This window comes from Hyla sarda, unplaced genomic scaffold, assembly GCF_029499605.1.
Source record: "Hyla sarda isolate aHylSar1 unplaced genomic scaffold, aHylSar1.hap1 scaffold_887, whole genome shotgun sequence".
NCBI classification, from domain to species: Eukaryota; Metazoa; Chordata; class Amphibia; order Anura; family Hylidae; genus Hyla; species Hyla sarda.
This window is the reverse complement of record NW_026610916.1, coordinates 85,884-107,284: the sequence shown is the minus strand read 5'-3', so window position 1 is coordinate 107,284 and position 21,401 is coordinate 85,884. Positions and strand designations below refer to the sequence as shown.

The window sequence follows — 21,401 nt, the reverse complement described above, 5'->3', positions numbered from 1 at the left end:
ATATATATATATATATATATATTTTCTCCGCCGAAATCACTTTTAAACCCATTTCCACCTTTTTTTCCCTTCTCTTCCTCTTACTTTTTTTTCACGTTTTTTTACGTTTTTCTCCTTTTCGCCTCTTTTCTGGGCGTATTATTCTTCTTTTTCTTCTTTTTTTTCGTCTAATGCATACCCCATCAGTGCAGCAATGCTTATTCAATACCCGCCAGCAGATGGAGACACTGGGGGATAATTTTCTAAGGATTTATACTGATTTTTCCTGTCTGAATTTGTCGCACAGAAAGTTGCAGGCCAAATATGTGTGACATTTCTGCGACTTTAGCTTCTAGAGCATTTTTACAACATTATACATAGGTGCTGAATACATAAAAAGCGACTGTTCAGCGACAGACAAGTCGCATCGGCTGAAAGTAGGCCAGAATGTCAGTCCATGTTGGAGCAGGTTTAGATACAGTCTAAAGCATAGATCTCAAAGTCTGTGCACAGAATTTAGCAAGGGCCTCGCACCTTCTGATGCATCAGGTAGGTGCACAATAGCATAGCCTAACCCTCTGTACTTTGGTCTATATTGATGCGGGACATAGACAGCCAGCTGATGACCAATCCATTAGTGCAATGGATGGCTGGAAGCATTTGTCTTTGCCTTTGCAATACCACAGAAGCAATGCATGGTCAATGTACAGCAATGACACACCTGTGTGAACAGCCAGGAGACCCCCCCCCCCCCATGTTATGTTACATAGTTACATAGTTAGTACGGTCGAAAAAAGACATATGTCCATCACGTTCAACCAGGGAATTAAGGGGTAGGGGTGTGGCGCGATATTGGGGAAGGGATGAGATTTTATATTTCTTCATAAGCATTAATCTTATTTTGTCAATTAGGAACATTTCAGCACCCACCCGCTATCAAGGCAGCTGCCTATCATGTCATGCCCTACCTGCACAGGTGTGCTGGCTACTCAAATGATCCAATTAAGGAGGCCATTTAGTCAGCAGCAGCAGAAGTCCTGTGCCTGGACGCTCCAACAGGGGCCAGACACAAGCAGAAGCAGAAGCAGCAGAAGCAGCAGCAGCACCACCTTTTGTTTTTTGGCTGCAGCAGCAGCAAGGCCCACAGGGCTGGCTAGCTGGCTAGCCAGCAAGCAGGTAGCAATGAAAGTAGGAATCTTTCTTTTTAAACCCTGTAAGGGGGTGGTGCACTGTACCCGAAGATACTGCCATATCGGGTCAATGCATAGGGCGACGGAAGCAAGCTTCGAAATCGGCCCCCCGTTCTCAAAAATCCATTTAATATATGGTCCCCAGATAGGGGACGTATCAGATATTAAACTGATAAGAACAGATACTACACTTGATCTTAGCCAAAAGGCCGAGAAGCGATAACCGTGAAAGGGGCGGGCCCAACAAGGTCCCCCTTCATGGGCACTATCACTGCTTGCTGTCAGGGAGGCTGCCAGACAATTTTCCATGCACACTCTGGGCTGGGGGGCAGTCAACCACCAGTACACACAGCAGAACCTAAACCCATACCATTATTGCTAAGCAGCAAGACAGGGGCCCATTGCACTCCCACGGGGCCTTTTTAAATGCAATCCATAACCCGGATTTGCCAGGAACCCTTCTTACTCCTCCTACTTGCATGTGACACTGGGCTTAGGATCTGCATAGGAAACACACACACAAGCACACACCTACCTTTGTTGCCTGCAGATGCCTCCTTGGCTGTCCCCAAACGGTATCAAACCAACACCCACGGGAAGCTGTAAGCATAGAGGACATGCCTGCACCCCACTTGGACTTACCTGTGTGGGTTAAATCCGGGTTATTTGACAACCTATGGCGGTGATGGTTCTGCTCAGGCAGAGCAGTGCTGATGCTCCTCATAAAGCTGTCGCTGCTGTGAAGGTTCTAGGTGACATCACAAATCCCTTTGGTTACATACACAACAAAGCTGGGTTGTTGTTGTTTACACTCTGCAAGGCCTGTGGAAGTGAGTGACATCATAGCACTGTAGTTCTGAGGGTTCAAGATGGATGCAACAATCTCCTGTTGCTTCTATGAAGGCCGTAATAGACGACATCACCAAACAGCTCCATAGTCACATACACAGCAAAGGAGAGATGTTGTTTACACCTAGTGATGTCAGTGGTATTGAGTGACATCACAGCACAGTGCTAAGGCTCCTGGGCCTGGACACAGCAGCGGCTGCAATATCTCAACGGAGAATACGTTTATATCTATGTGTGTGTGTGCGCATATATATATATATATATATATATATATATATATATATATATATTTCTCCGCCGAAATCACTTTTAAACCCATTTCCACCTTTTTTTCCCTTCTCTTCCTCTTACTTTTTTTTCACGTTTTTTTACGTTTTTCTCCTTTTCGCCTCTTTTCTGGGCGTATTATTCTTCTTTTTCTTCTTTTTTTTCGTCTAATGCATACCCCATCAGTGCAGCAATGCTTATTCAATACCGCCAGCAGATGGAGACACTGGGGGATAATTTTCTAAGGATTTATACTGATTTTTCCTGTCTGAATTTGTCGCACAGAAAGTTGCAGGCCAAATATGTGTGACATTTCTGCGACTTTAGCTTCTAGAGCATTTTTACAACATTATACATAGGTGCTGAATACATAAAAAGCGACTGTTCAGCGACAGACAAGTCGCATCGGCTGAAAGTAGGCCAGAATGTCAGTCCATGTTGGAGCAGGTTTAGATACAGTCTAAAGCATAGATCTCAAAGTCTGTGCACAGAATTTAGCAAGGGCCTCGCACCTTCTGATGCATCAGGTAGGTGCACAATAGCATAGCCTAACCCTCTGTACTTTGGTCTATATTGATGCGGGACATAGACAGCCAGCTGATGACCAATCCATTAGTGCAATGGATTGGCTGGAAGCATTTGTCTTTGCCTTTGCAATACCACAGAAGCAATGCATGGTCAATGTACAGCAATGACACACCTGTGTGAACAGCCAGGAGACCCCCCCCCCCATGTTATGTTACATAGTTACATAGTTAGTACGGTCGAAAAAAGACATATGTCCATCACGTTCAACCAGGGAATTAAGGGGTAGGGGTGTGGCGCGATATTGGGGAAGGGATGAGATTTTATATTTCTTCATAAGCATTAATCTTATTTTGTCAATTAGGAACATTCAGCACCCACCCGCTATCAAGGCAGCTGCCTATCATGTCATGCCCTACCTGCACAGGTGTGCTGGCTACTCAAATGATCCAATTAAGGAGGCCATTTAGTCAGCAGCAGCAGAAGTCCTGTGCCTGGACGCTCCAACAGGGGCCAGACACAAGCAGAAGCAGAAGCAGCAGAAGCAGCAGCAGCACCACCTTTTGTTTTTTGGCTGCAGCAGCAGCAAGGCCCACAGGGCTGGCTAGCTGGCTAGCCAGCAAGCAGGTAGCAATGAAAGTAGGAATCTTTCTTTTTAACCCTGTAAGGGGGTGGTGCACTGTACCCGAAGATACTGCCATATCGGGTCAATGCATAGGGCGACGGAAGCAAGCTTCGAAATCGGCCCCCGTTCTCAAAAATCCATTTAATATATGGTCCCCAGATAGGGGACGTATCAGATATTAAACTGATAAGAACAGATTTTTTTTTTAAGTTTCCCTCAGAACTAAATCATAGTTCTAAGATCTTATGTGAACTAGATTTTTGTGCTCATCATCAGGTAACTTTTTTATTTATTTCCAAAATAAAACAAATTAAAACAACATAACTAACAACAAAAACTCAAATAAACCTTATTCCAAAATCAAACCCTTTCTCCAAGCAAAAACTCCCAAATAATCAATTAATCCGAATTGAAGAGCTCCACTCTTCAAAGCTTTTTTAACTGGAACTGCCAACCATGGCGACACTTGGTAGGTCGCCATGAAGCGTCCCACATCAGGCTTTAAGGACTGCAATACTTTTTCCCTCGCAGTTTCAAGTCGAGTGTTCACTTTTATTTTAAATTTTAGTAAATCTTGCACAAATACTTCTCTTTCTTCCTTTGGGGCTTGGTCCAGCACCTCGCCCAAAAAACCAACAAAATATTCACCAAGAAATCTTTTCTTCAATTCCTCTGTTGGCTCCCCTTCAGAAGCCTCACTCCCACTTTCTTCTTCTTTTTTCTTCCTCTTCAACTTTACTTCACTTTCAAACTCCATAGCCACAGATTTTTCTGGGCAGTTTTTAGAGTAATGCCCAGTCTTCTTATTAATTTCTGGTTCATCTTGCAGCAAACCCACATCTTCTCTCTTCTTTTTCTTCTTTGGACAATTTGCGTACAAATGTCCACTTTGGTTACACAAATTACATTTACCCCTCTGGGTACACGACTCTGTTCCATGTCCTTCCTTCTGGCATTTATAACACCATAGATACGTACATTCATCTTTCAGGTGTCCATATTGTCTGCACTTACGGCAGAAATTCTGCATTCCAGCAAAAAACAGGTCCCCATTTATGGAACCTATCTTGAAACGGGAAGGAGGAAACACTGTTCCCCCTCCCGCCTCCTCCCTAAATTTTACTTTAAACTTCCATTTTGTTGTCCAAACCCCATACTGGTTAAATACTTTACCCAAAGGCACAATCTCTTCACAAAACTGGTCCAAAAAAACAACTATGTCCTCCTCAGGGATATATGGACTATACATTCTTACAGTCAATATTTTTTCTTTCCCTGGAAAATGGGGAATAACTTCCACGCCTTCCCAGATTACATGAGTCTTAGAGGCATCCACTTTCTTACAAAATGAATCACAATCTTCATCAGAGACAAAGATTATGTCATAACACCCCCTCTTGGGGAATTCCAGCATAGACAGAATCTGTACCTTGGATACGTGCAGAAGTCCAAACAGCATGTCCTCCACTACAAAAGAAAGTCCTCTTCCTCTCTTAGCAGAGTCCTTCAGCAGGATGCGAACGCCATTTTTAATCCTCCCGAAAAAGGGCATCTCCTCTTCTCTGGTTCCAGGCATCTCCGGTTCTTCTGCCATCTTGTAGAAAATCACGTCCAACAGGAACAAAAGACACTCCCCCACAGAATGTGGGCAGTGAAAGGGGATCGCTCCCCGTTGTCCGGGGACTAGGCCGGCTCCCCAATTGCAGCAAGGGGGTGAAGTCCCTCCGTTAGGAAGGACGATCCCCCAAGGCCAAGGAGCCGGGTACCCCAGACACCCTCTGGCCAGACCAAGTGAGCCGAAACTACACTTGATCTTAGCCAAAAGGCCGAGAAGCGATAACCGTGAAAGGGGCGGGCCCAACAAGGTCCCCTTCATGGGCACTATCACTGCTTGCTGTCAGGGAGGCTGCCAGACAATTTTCCATGCACACTCTGGGCTGGGGGGCAGTCAACCACCAGTACACACAGCAGAACCTAAACCCATACCATTATTGCTAAGCAGCAAGACAGGGGCCCATTGCACTCCCACGGGGCCTTTTTAAATGCAATCCATAACCCGGATTTGCCAGGAACCCTTCTTACTCCTCCTACTTGCATGTGACACTGGGCTTAGGATCTGCATAGGAAACACACACACAAGCACACACCTACCTTTGTTGCCTGCAGATGCCTCCTTGGCTGTCCCCAAACGGTATCAAACCAACACCCACGGGAAGCTGTAAGCATAGAGGACATGCCTGCACCCCATTGGACTTACCTGTGTGGGTTAAATCCGGGTTATTTGACAACCTATGGCGGTGATGGTTCTGCTCAGGCAGAGCAGTGCTGATGCTCCTCATAAAGCTGTCGCTGCTGTGAAGGTTCTAGGTGACATCACAAATCCCTTTGGTTACATACACAACAAAGCTGGGTTGTTGTTGTTTACACTCTGCAAGGCCTGTGGAAGTGAGTGACATCATAGCACTGTAGTTCTGAGGGTTCAAGATGGATGCAACAATCTCCTGTTGCTTCTATGAAGGCCGTAATAGACGACATCAAACAGCTCCATAGTCACATACACAGCAAAGGAGAGATGTTGTTTACACCTAGTGATGTCAGTGGTATTGAGTGACATCACAGCACAGTGCTAAGGCTCCTGGGCCTGGACACAGCAGCGGCTGCAATATCTCAACGGAGAATACGTTTATATCTATGTGTGTGTGTGCGCATATATATATATATATATATATATATATATATATATATATATATATTTCTCCGCCGAAATCACTTTTAAACCCATTTCCACCTTTTTTTCCCTTCTCTTCCTCTTACTTTTTTTTCACGTTTTTTTACGTTTTTCTCCTTTTCGCCTCTTTTCTGGGCGTATTATTCTTCTTTTTCTTCTTTTTTTTCGTCTAATGCATACCCCATCAGTGCAGCAATGCTTATTCAATACCGCCAGCAGATGGAGACACTGGGGGATAATTTTCTAAGGATTTATACTGATTTTTCCTGTCTGAATTTGTCGCACAGAAAGTTGCAGGCCAAATATGTGTGACATTTCTGCGACTTTAGCTTCTAGAGCATTTTTACAACATTATACATAGGTGCTGAATACATAAAAAGCGACTGTTCAGCGACAGACAAGTCGCATCGGCTGAAAGTAGGCCAGAATGTCAGTCCATGTTGGAGCAGGTTTAGATACAGTCTAAAGCATAGATCTCAAAGTCTGTGCACAGAATTTAGCAAGGGCCTCGCACCTTCTGATGCATCAGGTAGGTGCACAATAGCATAGCCTAACCCTCTGTACTTTGGTCTATATTGATGCGGGACATAGACAGCCAGCTGATGACCAATCCATTAGTGCAATGGATGGCTGGAAGCATTTGTCTTTGCCTTTGCAATACCACAGAAGCAATGCATGGTCAATGTACAGCAATGACACACCTGTGTGAACAGCCAGGAGACCCCCCCCCCCCCCCATGTTATGTTACATAGTTACATAGTTAGTACGGTCGAAAAAAGACATATGTCCATCACGTTCAACCAGGGAATTAAGGGGTAGGGGTGTGGCGCGATATTGGGGAAGGGATGAGATTTTATATTTCTTCATAAGCATTAATCTTATTTTGTCAATTAGGAACATTCAGCACCCACCCGCTATCAAGGCAGCTGCCTATCATGTCATGCCCTACCTGCACAGGTGTGCTGGCTACTCAAATGATCCAATTAAGGAGGCCATTTAGTCAGCAGCAGCAGAAGTCCTGTGCCTGGACGCTCCAACAGGGGCCAGACACAAGCAGAAGCAGAAGCAGCAGAAGCAGCAGCAGCACCACCTTTTGTTTTTTGGCTGCAGCAGCAGCAAGGCCCACAGGGCTGGCTAGCTGGCTAGCCAGCAAGCAGGTAGCAATGAAAGTAGGAATCTTTCTTTTTAACCCTGTAAGGGGGTGGTGCACTGTACCCGAAGATACTGCCATATCGGGTCAATGCATAGGGCGACGGAAGCAAGCTTCGAAATCGGCCCCCGTTCTCAAAAATCCATTTAATATATGGTCCCCAGATAGGGGACGTATCAGATATTAAACTGATAAGAACAGATACTACACTTGATCTTAGCCAAAAGGCCGAGAAGCGATAACCGTGAAAGGGGCGGGCCCAACAAGGTCCCCTTCATGGGCACTATCACTGCTTGCTGTCAGGGAGGCTGCCAGACAATTTTCCATGCACACTCTGGGCTGGGGGGCAGTCAACCACCAGTACACACAGCAGAACCTAAACCCATACCATTATTGCTAAGCAGCAAGACAGGGGCCCATTGCACTCCCACGGGGCCTTTTTAAATGCAATCCATAACCCGGATTTGCCAGGAACCCTTCTTACTCCTCCTACTTGCATGTGACACTGGGCTTAGGATCTGCATAGGAAACACACACACAAGCACACACCTACCTTTGTTGCCTGCAGATGCCTCCTTGGCTGTCCCCAAACGGTATCAAACCAACACCCACGGGAAGCTGTAAGCATAGAGGACATGCCTGCACCCCATTGGACTTACCTGTGTGGGTTAAATCCGGGTTATTTGACAACCTATGGCGGTGATGGTTCTGCTCAGGCAGAGCAGTGCTGATGCTCCTCATAAAGCTGTCGCTGCTGTGAAGGTTCTAGGTGACATCACAAATCCCTTTGGTTACATACACAACAAAGCTGGGTTGTTGTTGTTTACACTCTGCAAGGCCTGTGGAAGTGAGTGACATCATAGCACTGTAGTTCTGAGGGTTCAAGATGGATGCAACAATCTCCTGTTGCTTCTATGAAGGCCGTAATAGACGACATCACCAAACAGCTCCATAGTCACATACACAGCAAAGGAGAGATGTTGTTTACACCTAGTGATGTCAGTGGTATTGAGTGACATCACAGCACAGTGCTAAGGCTCCTGGGCCTGGACACAGCAGCGGCTGCAATATCTCAACGGAGAATACGTTTATATCTATGTGTGTGTGTGCGCATATATATATATATATATATATATATATATATATATATATATATATTCTCCGCCGAAATCACTTTTAAACCCATTTCCACCTTTTTTTCCCTTCTCTTCCTCTTACTTTTTTTTCACGTTTTTTTACGTTTTTCTCCTTTTCGCCTCTTTTCTGGGCGTATTATTCTTCTTTTTCTTCTTTTTTTTCGTCTAATGCATACCCCATCAGTGCAGCAATGCTTATTCAATACCGCCAGCAGATGGAGACACTGGGGGATAATTTTCTAAGGATTTATACTGATTTTTCCTGTCTGAATTTGTCGCACAGAAAGTTGCAGGCCAAATATGTGTGACATTTCTGCGACTTTAGCTTCTAGAGCATTTTTACAACATTATACATAGGTGCTGAATACATAAAAAGCGACTGTTCAGCGACAGACAAGTCGCATCGGCTGAAAGTAGGCCAGAATGTCAGTCCATGTTGGAGCAGGTTTAGATACAGTCTAAAGCATAGATCTCAAAGTCTGTGCACAGAATTTAGCAAGGGCCTCGCACCTTCTGATGCATCAGGTAGGTGCACAATAGCATAGCCTAACCCTCTGTACTTTGGTCTATATTGATGCGGGACATAGACAGCCAGCTGATGACCAATCCATTAGTGCAATGGATGGCTGGAAGCATTTGTCTTTGCCTTTGCAATACCACAGAAGCAATGCATGGTCAATGTACAGCAATGACACACCTGTGTGAACAGCCAGGAGACCCCCCCCCCCCCCCCATGTTATGTTACATAGTTACATAGTTAGTACGGTCGAAAAAAGACATATGTCCATCACGTTCAACCAGGGAATTAAGGGGTAGGGGTGTGGCGCGATATTGGGGAAGGGATGAGATTTTATATTTCTTCATAAGCATTAATCTTATTTTGTCAATTAGGAACATTCAGCACCCACCCGCTATCAAGGCAGCTGCCTATCATGTCATGCCCTACCTGCACAGGTGTGCTGGCTACTCAAATGATCCAATTAAGGAGGCCATTTAGTCAGCAGCAGCAGAAGTCCTGTGCCTGGACGCTCCAACAGGGGCCAGACACAAGCAGAAGCAGAAGCAGCAGAAGCAGCAGCAGCACCACCTTTTGTTTTTTGGCTGCAGCAGCAGCAAGGCCCACAGGGCTGGCTAGCTGGCTAGCCAGCAAGCAGGTAGCAATGAAAGTAGGAATCTTTCTTTTTAACCCTGTAAGGGGGTGGTGCACTGTACCCGAAGATACTGCCATATCGGGTCAATGCATAGGGCGACGGAAGCAAGCTTCGAAATCGGCCCCCGTTCTCAAAAATCCATTTAATATATGGTCCCCAGATAGGGGACGTATCAGATATTAAACTGATAAGAACAGATACTACACTTGATCTTAGCCAAAAGGCCGAGAAGCGATAACCGTGAAAGGGGCGGGCCCAACAAGGTCCCCTTCATGGGCACTATCACTGCTTGCTGTCAGGGAGGCTGCCAGACAATTTTCCATGCACACTCTGGGCTGGGGGGCAGTCAACCACCAGTACACACAGCAGAACCTAAACCCATACCATTATTGCTAAGCAGCAAGACAGGGGCCCATTGCACTCCCACGGGGCCTTTTTAAATGCAATCCATAACCCGGATTTGCCAGGAACCCTTCTTACTCCTCCTACTTGCATGTGACACTGGGCTTAGGATCTGCATAGGAAACACACACACAAGCACACACCTACCTTTGTTGCCTGCAGATGCCTCCTTGGCTGTCCCCAAACGGTATCAAACCAACACCCACGGGAAGCTGTAAGCATAGAGGACATGCCTGCACCCCATTGGACTTACCTGTGTGGGTTAAATCCGGGTTATTTGACAACCTATGGCGGTGATGGTTCTGCTCAGGCAGAGCAGTGCTGATGCTCCTCATAAAGCTGTCGCTGCTGTGAAGGTTCTAGGTGACATCACAAATCCCTTTGGTTACATACACAACAAAGCTGGGTTGTTGTTGTTTACACTCTGCAAGGCCTGTGGAAGTGAGTGACATCATAGCACTGTAGTTCTGAGGGTTCAAGATGGATGCAACAATCTCCTGTTGCTTCTATGAAGGCCGTAATAGACGACATCACCAAACAGCTCCATAGTCACATACACAGCAAAGGAGAGATGTTGTTTACACCTAGTGATGTCAGTGGTATTGAGTGACATCACAGCACAGTGCTAAGGCTCCTGGGCCTGGACACAGCAGCGGCTGCAATATCTCAACGGAGAATACGTTTATATCTATGTGTGTGTGTGCGCATATATATATATATATATATATATATATATATTTCTCCGCCGAAATCACTTTTAAACCCATTTCCACCTTTTTTTCCCTTCTCTTCCTCTTACTTTTTTTTCACGTTTTTTTACGTTTTTCTCCTTTTCGCCTCTTTTCTGGGCGTATTATTCTTCTTTTTCTTCTTTTTTTTCGTCTAATGCATACCCCATCAGTGCAGCAATGCTTATTCAATACCGCCAGCAGATGGAGACACTGGGGGATAATTTTCTAAGGATTTATACTGATTTTTCCTGTCTGAATTTGTCGCACAGAAAGTTGCAGGCCAAATATGTGTGACATTTCTGCGACTTTAGCTTCTAGAGCATTTTTACAACATTATACATAGGTGCTGAATACATAAAAAGCGACTGTTCAGCGACAGACAAGTCGCATCGGCTGAAAGTAGGCCAGAATGTCAGTCCATGTTGGAGCAGGTTTAGATACAGTCTAAAGCATAGATCTCAAAGTCTGTGCACAGAATTTAGCAAGGGCCTCGCACCTTCTGATGCATCAGGTAGGTGCACAATAGCATAGCCTAACCCTCTGTACTTTGGTCTATATTGATGCGGGACATAGACAGCCAGCTGATGACCAATCCATTAGTGCAATGGATGGCTGGAAGCATTTGTCTTTGCCTTTGCAATACCACAGAAGCAATGCATGGTCAATGTACAGCAATGACACACCTGTGTGAACAGCCAGGAGACCCCCCCCCCCCCCCCATGTTATGTTACATAGTTACATAGTTAGTACGGTCGAAAAAAGACATATGTCCATCACGTTCAACCAGGGAATTAAGGGGTAGGGGTGTGGCGCGATATTGGGGAAGGGATGAGATTTTATATTTCTTCATAAGCATTAATCTTATTTTGTCAATTAGGAACATTCAGCACCCACCCGCTATCAAGGCAGCTGCCTATCATGTCATGCCCTACCTGCACAGGTGTGCTGGCTACTCAAATGATCCAATTAAGGAGGCCATTTAGTCAGCAGCAGCAGAAGTCCTGTGCCTGGACGCTCCAACAGGGGCCAGACACAAGCAGAAGCAGAAGCAGCAGAAGCAGCAGCAGCACCACCTTTTGTTTTTTGGCTGCAGCAGCAGCAAGGCCCACAGGGCTGGCTAGCTGGCTAGCCAGCAAGCAGGTAGCAATGAAAGTAGGAATCTTTCTTTTTAACCCTGTAAGGGGGTGGTGCACTGTACCCGAAGATACTGCCATATCGGGTCAATGCATAGGGCGACGGAAGCAAGCTTCGAAATCGGCCCCCGTTCTCAAAAATCCATTTAATATATGGTCCCCAGATAGGGGACGTATCAGATATTAAACTGATAAGAACAGATACTACACTTGATCTTAGCCAAAAGGCCGAGAAGCGATAACCGTGAAAGGGGCGGGCCCAACAAGGTCCCCTTCATGGGCACTATCACTGCTTGCTGTCAGGGAGGCTGCCAGACAATTTTCCATGCACACTCTGGGCTGGGGGGCAGTCAACCACCAGTACACACAGCAGAACCTAAACCCATACCATTATTGCTAAGCAGCAAGACAGGGGCCCATTGCACTCCCACGGGGCCTTTTTAAATGCAATCCATAACCCGGATTTGCCAGGAACCCTTCTTACTCCTCCTACTTGCATGTGACACTGGGCTTAGGATCTGCATAGGAAACACACACACAAGCACACACCTACCTTTGTTGCCTGCAGATGCCTCCTTGGCTGTCCCCAAACGGTATCAAACCAACACCCACGGGAAGCTGTAAGCATAGAGGACATGCCTGCACCCCATTGGACTTACCTGTGTGGGTTAAATCCGGGTTATTTGACAACCTATGGCGGTGATGGTTCTGCTCAGGCAGAGCAGTGCTGATGCTCCTCATAAAGCTGTCGCTGCTGTGAAGGTTCTAGGTGACATCACAAATCCCTTTGGTTACATACACAACAAAGCTGGGTTGTTGTTGTTTACACTCTGCAAGGCCTGTGGAAGTGAGTGACATCATAGCACTGTAGTTCTGAGGGTTCAAGATGGATGCAACAATCTCCTGTTGCTTCTATGAAGGCCGTAATAGACGACATCACCAAACAGCTCCATAGTCACATACACAGCAAAGGAGAGATGTTGTTTACACCTAGTGATGTCAGTGGTATTGAGTGACATCACAGCACAGTGCTAAGGCTCCTGGGCCTGGACACAGCAGCGGCTGCAATATCTCAACGGAGAATACGTTTATATCTATGTGTGTGTGTGCGCATATATATATATATATATATATATATATATATATATATATATATATTCTCCGCCGAAATCACTTTTAAACCCATTTCCACCTTTTTTTCCCTTCTCTTCCTCTTACTTTTTTTTCACGTTTTTTTACGTTTTTCTCCTTTTCGCCTCTTTTCTGGGCGTATTATTCTTCTTTTTCTTCTTTTTTTTCGTCTAATGCATACCCCATCAGTGCAGCAATGCTTATTCAATACCGCCAGCAGATGGAGACACTGGGGGATAATTTTCTAAGGATTTATACTGATTTTTCCTGTCTGAATTTGTCGCACAGAAAGTTGCAGGCCAAATATGTGTGACATTTCTGCGACTTTAGCTTCTAGAGCATTTTTACAACATTATACATAGGTGCTGAATACATAAAAAGCGACTGTTCAGCGACAGACAAGTCGCATCGGCTGAAAGTAGGCCAGAATGTCAGTCCATGTTGGAGCAGGTTTAGATACAGTCTAAAGCATAGATCTCAAAGTCTGTGCACAGAATTTAGCAAGGGCCTCGCACCTTCTGATGCATCAGGTAGGTGCACAATAGCATAGCCTAACCCTCTGTACTTTGGTCTATATTGATGCGGGACATAGACAGCCAGCTGATGACCAATCCATTAGTGCAATGGATGGCTGGAAGCATTTGTCTTTGCCTTTGCAATACCACAGAAGCAATGCATGGTCAATGTACAGCAATGACACACCTGTGTGAACAGCCAGGAGACCCCCCCCCCCCCCCATGTTATGTTACATAGTTACATAGTTAGTACGGTCGAAAAAAGACATATGTCCATCACGTTCAACCAGGGAATTAAGGGGTAGGGGTGTGGCGCGATATTGGGGAAGGGATGAGATTTTATATTTCTTCATAAGCATTAATCTTATTTTGTCAATTAGGAACATTCAGCACCCACCCGCTATCAAGGCAGCTGCCTATCATGTCATGCCCTACCTGCACAGGTGTGCTGGCTACTCAAATGATCCAATTAAGGAGGCCATTTAGTCAGCAGCAGCAGAAGTCCTGTGCCTGGACGCTCCAACAGGGGCCAGACACAAGCAGAAGCAGAAGCAGCAGAAGCAGCAGCAGCACCACCTTTTGTTTTTTGGCTGCAGCAGCAGCAAGGCCCACAGGGCTGGCTAGCTGGCTAGCCAGCAAGCAGGTAGCAATGAAAGTAGGAATCTTTCTTTTTAACCCTGTAAGGGGGTGGTGCACTGTACCCGAAGATACTGCCATATCGGGTCAATGCATAGGGCGACGGAAGCAAGCTTCGAAATCGGCCCCCGTTCTCAAAAATCCATTTAATATATGGTCCCCAGATAGGGGACGTATCAGATATTAAACTGATAAGAACAGATACTACACTTGATCTTAGCCAAAAGGCCGAGAAGCGATAACCGTGAAAGGGGCGGGCCCAACAAGGTCCCCTTCATGGGCACTATCACTGCTTGCTGTCAGGGAGGCTGCCAGACAATTTTCCATGCACACTCTGGGCTGGGGGGCAGTCAACCACCAGTACACACAGCAGAACCTAAACCCATACCATTATTGCTAAGCAGCAAGACAGGGGCCCATTGCACTCCCACGGGGCCTTTTTAAATGCAATCCATAACCCGGATTTGCCAGGAACCCTTCTTACTCCTCCTACTTGCATGTGACACTGGGCTTAGGATCTGCATAGGAAACACACACACAAGCACACACCTACCTTTGTTGCCTGCAGATGCCTCCTTGGCTGTCCCCAAACGGTATCAAACCAACACCCACGGGAAGCTGTAAGCATAGAGGACATGCCTGCACCCCATTGGACTTACCTGTGTGGGTTAAATCCGGGTTATTTGACAACCTATGGCGGTGATGGTTCTGCTCAGGCAGAGCAGTGCTGATGCTCCTCATAAAGCTGTCGCTGCTGTGAAGGTTCTAGGTGACATCACAAATCCCTTTGGTTACATACACAACAAAGCTGGGTTGTTGTTGTTTACACTCTGCAAGGCCTGTGGAAGTGAGTGACATCATAGCACTGTAGTTCTGAGGGTTCAAGATGGATGCAACAATCTCCTGTTGCTTCTATGAAGGCCGTAATAGACGACATCACCAAACAGCTCCATAGTCACATACACAGCAAAGGAGAGATGTTGTTTACACCTAGTGATGTCAGTGGTATTGAGTGACATCACAGCACAGTGCTAAGGCTCCTGGGCCTGGACACAGCAGCGGCTGCAATATCTCAACGGAGAATACGTTTATATCTATGTGTGTGTGTGCGCATATATATATATATATATATATATATATATATATATATATATATATTCTCCGCCGAAATCACTTTTAAACCCATTTCCACCTTTTTTTCCCTTCTCTTCCTCTTACTTTTTTTTCACGTTTTTTTACGTTTTTCTCCTTTTCGCCTCTTTTCTGGGCGTATTATTCTTCTTTTTCTTCTTTTTTTTCGTCTAATGCATACCCCATCAGTGCAGCAATGCTTATTCAATACCGCCAGCAGATGGAGACACTGGGGGATAATTTTCTAAGGATTTATACTGATTTTTCCTGTCTGAATTTGTCGCACAGAAAGTTGCAGGCCAAATATGTGTGACATTTCTGCGACTTTAGCTTCTAGAGCATTTTTACAACATTATACATAGGTGCTGAATACATAAAAAGCGACTGTTCAGCGACAGACAAGTCGCATCGGCTGAAAGTAGGCCAGAATGTCAGTCCATGTTGGAGCAGGTTTAGATACAGTCTAAAGCATAGATCTCAAAGTCTGTGCACAGAATTTAGCAAGGGCCTCGCACCTTCTGATGCATCAGGTAGGTGCACAATAGCATAGCCTAACCCTCTGTACTTTGGTCTATATTGATGCGGGACATAGACAGCCAGCTGATGACCAATCCATTAGTGCAATGGATGGCTGGAAGCATTTGTGCAATACCACAGAAGCAATGCATGGTCAATGTACAGCAATGACACACCTGTGTGAACAGCCAGGAGACCCCCCCCCCCCCCCCCCCATGTTATGTTACATAGTTACATAGTTAGTACGGTCGAAAAAAGACATATGTCCATCACGTTCAACCAGGGAATTAAGGGGTAGGGGTGTGGCGCGATATTGGGGAAGGGATGAGATTTTATATTTCTTCATAAGCATTAATCTTATTTTGTCAATTAGGAACATTCAGCACCCACCCGCTATCAAGGCAGCTGCCTATCATGTCATGCCCTACCTGCACAGGTGTGCTGGCTACTCAAATGATCCAATTAAGGAGGCCATTTAGTCAGCAGCAGCAGAAGTCCTGTGCCTGGACGCTCCAACAGGGGCCAGACACAAGCAGAAGCAGAAGCAGCAGAAGCAGCAGCAGCACCACCTTTTGTTTTTTGGCTGCAGCAGCAGCAAGGCCCACAGGGCTGGCTAGCTGGCTAGCCAGCAAGCAGGTAGCAATGAAAGTAGGAATCTTTCTTTTTAACCCTGTAAGGGGGTGGTGCACTGTACCCGAAGATACTGCCATATCGGGTCAATGCATAGGGCGACGGAAGCAAGCTTCGAAATCGGCCCCCGTTCTCAAAAATCCATTTAATATATGGTCCCCAGATAGGGGACGTATCAGATATTAAACTGATAAGAACAGATACTACACTTGATCTTAGCCAAAAGGCCGAGAAGCGATAACCGTGAAAGGGGCGGGCCCAACAAGGTCCCCTTCATGGGCACTATCACTGCTTGCTGTCAGGGAGGCTGCCAGACAATTTTCCATGCACACTCTGGGCTGGGGGGCAGTCAACCACCAGTACACACAGCAGAACCTAAACCCATACCATTATTGCTAAGCAGCAAGACAGGGGCCCATTGCACTCCCACGGGGCCTTTTTAAATGCAATCCATAACCCGGATTTGCCAGGAACCCTTCTTACTCCTCCTACTTGCATGTGACACTGGGCTTAGGATCTGCATAGGAAACACACACACAAGCACACACCTACCTTTGTTGCCTGCAGATGCCTCCTTGGCTGTCCCCAAACGGTATCAAACCAACACCCACGGGAAGCTGTAAGCATAGAGGACATGCCTGCACCCCATTGGACTTACCTGTGTGGGTTAAATCCGGGTTATTTGACAACCTATGGCGGTGATGGTTCTGCTCAGGCAGAGCAGTGCTGATGCTCCTCATAAAGCTGTCGCTGCTGTGAAGGTTCTAGGTGACATCACAAATCCCTTTGGTTACATACACAACAAAGCTGGGTTGTTGTTGTTTACACTCTGCAAGGCCTGTGGAAGTGAGTGACATCATAGCACTGTAGTTCTGAGGGTTCAAGATGGATGCAACAATCTCCTGTTGCTTCTATGAAGGCCGTAATAGACGACATCACCAAACAGCTCCATAGTCACATACACAGCAAAGGAGAGATGTTGTTTACACCTAGTGATGTCAGTGGTATTGAGTGACATCACAGCACAGTGCTAAGGCTCCTGGGCCTGGACACAGCAGCGGCTGCAATATCTCAACGGAGAATACGTTTATATCTATGTGTGTGTGTGCGCATATATATATATATATATATATATATATATATATATATATATATATATATTTCTCCGCCGAAATCACTTTTAAACCCATTTCCACCTTTTTTTCCCTTCTCTTCCTCTTACTTTTTTTTCACGTTTTTTTACGTTTTTCTCCTTTTCGCCTCTTTTCTGGGCGTATTATTCTTCTTTTTCTTCTTTTTTTTCGTCTAATGCATACCCCATCAGTGCAGCAATGCTTATTCAATACCGCCAGCAGATGGAGACACTGGGGGATAATTTTCTAAGGATTTATACTGATTTTTCCTGTCTGAATTTGTCGCACAGAAAGTTGCAGGCCAAATATGTGTGACATTTCTGCGACTTTAGCTTCTAGAGCATTTTTACAACATTATACATAGGTGCTGAATACATAAAAAGCGACTGTTCAGCGACAGACAAGTCGCATCGGCTGAAAGTAGGCCAGAATGTCAGTCCATGTTGGAGCAGGTTTAGATACAGTCTAAAGCATAGATCTCAAAGTCTGTGCACAGAATTTAGCAAGGGCCTCGCACCTTCTGATGCATCAGGTAGGTGCACAATAGCATAGCCTAACCCTCTGTACTTTGGTCTATATTGATGCGGGACATAGACAGCCAGCTGATGACCAATCCATTAGTGCAATGGATGGCTGGAAGCATTTGTCTTTGCCTTTTCAATACCACAGAAGCAATGCATGGTCAATGTACAGCAATGACACACCTGTGTGAACAGCCAGGAGACCCCCCCCCCCCCATGTTATGTTACATAGTTACATAGTTAGTACGGTCGAAAAAAGACATATGTCCATCACGTTCAACCAGGGAATTAAGGGGTAGGGGTGTGGCGCGATATTGGGGAAGGGATGAGATTTTATATTTCTTCATAAGCATTAATCTTATTTTGTCAATTAGGAACATTCAGCACCCACCCGCTATCAAGGCAGCTGCCTATCATGTCATGCCCTACCTGCACAGGTGTGCTGGCTACTCAAATGATCCAATTAAGGAGGCCATTTAGTCAGCAGCAGCAGAAGTCCTGTGCCTGGACGCTCCAACAGGGGCCAGACACAAGCAGAAGCAGAAGCAGCAGAAGCAGCAGCAGCACCACCTTTTGTTTTTTGGCTGCAGCAGCAGCAAGGCCCACAGGGCTGGCTAGCTGGCTAGCCAGCAAGCAGGTAGCAATGAAAGTAGGAATCTTTCTTTTTAACCCTGTAAGGGGGTGGTGCACTGTACCCGAAGATACTGCCATATCGGGTCAATGCATAGGGCGACGGAAGCAAGCTTCGAAATCGGCCCCCGTTCTCAAAAATCCATTTAATATATGGTCCCCAGATAGGGGACGTATCAGATATTAAACTGATAAGAACAGATACTACACTTGATCTTAGCCAAAAGGCCGAGAAGCGATAACCGTGAAAGGGGCGGGCCCAACAAGGTCCCCTTCATGGGCACTATCACTGCTTGCTGTCAGGGAGGCTGCCAGACAATTTTCCATGCACACTCTGGGCTGGGGGGCAGTCAACCACCAGTACACACAGCAGAACCTAAACCCATACCATTATTGCTAAGCAGCAAGACAGGGGCCCATTGCACTCCCACGGGGCCTTTTTAAATGCAATCCATAACCCGGATTTGCCAGGAACCCTTCTTACTCCTCCTACTTGCATGTGACACTGGGCTTAGGATCTGCATAGGAAACACACACACAAGCACACACCTACCTTTGTTGCCTGCAGATGCCTCCTTGGCTGTCCCCAAACGGTATCAAACCAACACCCACGGGAAGCTGTAAGCATAGAGGACATGCCTGCACCCCATTGGACTTACCTGTGTGGGTTAAATCCGGGTTATTTGACAACCTATGGCGGTGATGGTTCTGCTCAGGCAGAGCAGTGCTGATGCTCCTCATAAAGCTGTCGCTGCTGTGAAGGTTCTAGGTGACATCACAAATCCCTTTGGTTACATACACAACAAAGCTGGGTTGTTGTTGTTTACACTCTGCAAGGCCTGTGGAAGTGAGTGACATCATAGCACTGTAGTTCTGAGGGTTCAAGATGGATGCAACAATCTCCTGTTGCTTCTATGAAGGCCGTAATAGACGACATCACCAAACAGCTCCATAGTCACATACACAGCAAAGGAGAGATGTTGTTTACACCTAGTGATGTCAGTGGTATTGAGTGACATCACAGCACAGTGCTAAGGCTCCTGGGCCTGGACACAGCAGCGGCTGCAATATCTCAACGGAGAATACGTTTATATCTATGTGTGTGTGTGCGCATATATATATATATATATATATATATATATATATATATATATATTTCTCCGCCGAAATCACTTTTAAACCCATTTCCACCTTTTTTTCCCTTCTCTTCCTCTTACTTTTTTTTCACGTTTTTTTACGTTTTTCTCCTTTTCGCCTCTTTTCTGGGCGTATTCTTCTTCTTTTTCTTCTTTTTTTTCGTCTAATGCATACCCCATCAGTGCAGCAATGCTTATTCAATACCGCCAGCAGATGGAGACACTGGGGGATAATTTTCTAAGGATTTATACTGATTTTTCCTGTCTGAATTTGTCGCACAGAAAGTTGCAGGCCAAATATGTGTGACATTTCTGCGACTTTAGCTTCTGCATTTTTACAACATTATACATAGGTGCTGAATACATAAAAAGCGACTGTTCAGCGACAGACAAGTCGCATCGGCTGAAAGTAGGCCAGAATGTCAGTCCATGTTGGAGCAGGTTTAGATACAGTCTAAAGCATAGATCTCAAAGTCTGTGCACAGAATTTAGCAAGGGCCTCGCACCTTCTGATGCATCAGGTAGGTGCACAATAGCATAGCCTAACCCTCTGTACTTTGGTCTATATTGATGCGGGACATAGACAGCCAGCTGATGACCAATCCATTAGTGCAATGGATGGCTGGAAGCATTTGTCTTTGCCTTTGCAATACCACAGAAGCAATGCATGGTCAATGTACAGCAATGACACACCTGTGTGAACAGCCAGGAGACCCCCCCCCCCCCCCCATGTTATGTTACATAGTTACATAGTTAGTACGGTCGAAAAAAGACATATGTCCATCACGTTCAACCAGGGAATTAAGGGGTAGGGGTGTGGCGCGATATTGGGGAAGGGATGAGATTTTATATTTCTTCATAAGCATTAATCTTATTTTGTCAATTAGGAACATTCAGCACCCACCCGCTATCAAGGCAGCTGCCTATCATGTCATGCCCTACCTGCACAGGTGTGCTGGCTACTCAAATGATCCAATTAAGGAGGCCATTTAGTCAGCAGCAGCAGAAGTCCTGTGCCTGGACGCTCCAACAGGGGCCAGACACAAGCAGAAGCAGAAGCAGCAGAAGCAGCAGCAGCACCACCTTTTGTTTTTTGGCTGCAGCAGCAGCAAGGCCCACAGGGCTGGCTAGCTGGCTAGCCAGCAAGCAGGTAGCAATGAAAGTAGGAATCTTTCTTTTTAACCCTGTAAGGGGGTGGTGCACTGTACCCGAAGATACTGCCATATCGGGTCAATGCATAGGGCGACGGAAGCAAGCTTCGAAATCGGCCCCCGTTCTCAAAAATCCATTTAATATATGGTCCCCAGATAGGGGACGTATCAGATATTAAACTGATAAGAACAGATACTACACTTGATCTTAGCCAAAAGGCCGAGAAGCGATAACCGTGAAAGGGGCGGGCCCAACAAGGTCCCCTTCATGGGCACTATCACTGCTTGCTGTCAGGGAGGCTGCCAGACAATTTTCCATGCACACTCTGGGCTGGGGGGCAGTCAACCACCAGTACACACAGCAGAACCTAAACCCATACCATTATTGCTAAGCAGCAAGACAGG

General features: G+C 45.9%; 9 non-coding genes across 9 annotated transcripts; all 9 read right to left on the bottom strand.

Annotated features, from left to right (window-relative positions):
• Nucleotides 1–1,198: 1,198 nt before the first annotated feature.
• On the bottom strand, nt 1,199–1,390 carry LOC130348770 (U2 spliceosomal RNA). Its single transcript, XR_008886256.1, has one exon. It is a non-coding gene; the product is annotated as a U2 spliceosomal RNA (small nuclear RNA).
• A 2,089-nt stretch (nt 1,391–3,479) lies between these two features.
• On the bottom strand, nt 3,480–3,661 carry LOC130348772 (U2 spliceosomal RNA). Its single transcript, XR_008886258.1, has one exon. It is a non-coding gene; the product is annotated as a U2 spliceosomal RNA (small nuclear RNA).
• Nucleotides 3,662–7,362: 3,701 nt separating this feature from the next.
• LOC130348807 (U2 spliceosomal RNA) lies at nt 7,363–7,553 on the bottom strand. The gene has a single exon (XR_008886289.1). It is a non-coding gene; the product is annotated as a U2 spliceosomal RNA (small nuclear RNA).
• A 2,092-nt stretch (nt 7,554–9,645) lies between these two features.
• On the bottom strand, nt 9,646–9,836 carry LOC130348806 (U2 spliceosomal RNA). Its single transcript, XR_008886288.1, has one exon. It is a non-coding gene; the product is annotated as a U2 spliceosomal RNA (small nuclear RNA).
• Nucleotides 9,837–11,915: 2,079 nt separating this feature from the next.
• LOC130348805 (U2 spliceosomal RNA) lies at nt 11,916–12,106 on the bottom strand. Its single transcript, XR_008886287.1, has one exon. It is a non-coding gene; the product is annotated as a U2 spliceosomal RNA (small nuclear RNA).
• A 2,091-nt stretch (nt 12,107–14,197) lies between these two features.
• Nucleotides 14,198–14,388, bottom strand: LOC130348804 (U2 spliceosomal RNA). Its single transcript, XR_008886286.1, has one exon. It is a non-coding gene; the product is annotated as a U2 spliceosomal RNA (small nuclear RNA).
• Nucleotides 14,389–16,473: 2,085 nt separating this feature from the next.
• Nucleotides 16,474–16,664, bottom strand: LOC130348803 (U2 spliceosomal RNA). The gene has a single exon (XR_008886285.1). It is a non-coding gene; the product is annotated as a U2 spliceosomal RNA (small nuclear RNA).
• Nucleotides 16,665–18,758: 2,094 nt separating this feature from the next.
• LOC130348801 (U2 spliceosomal RNA) lies at nt 18,759–18,949 on the bottom strand. Its single transcript, XR_008886284.1, has one exon. It is a non-coding gene; the product is annotated as a U2 spliceosomal RNA (small nuclear RNA).
• Nucleotides 18,950–21,037: 2,088 nt separating this feature from the next.
• Nucleotides 21,038–21,228, bottom strand: LOC130348800 (U2 spliceosomal RNA). Its single transcript, XR_008886283.1, has one exon. It is a non-coding gene; the product is annotated as a U2 spliceosomal RNA (small nuclear RNA).
• Between the last annotated feature and the right edge of the window lie 173 nt (nt 21,229–21,401).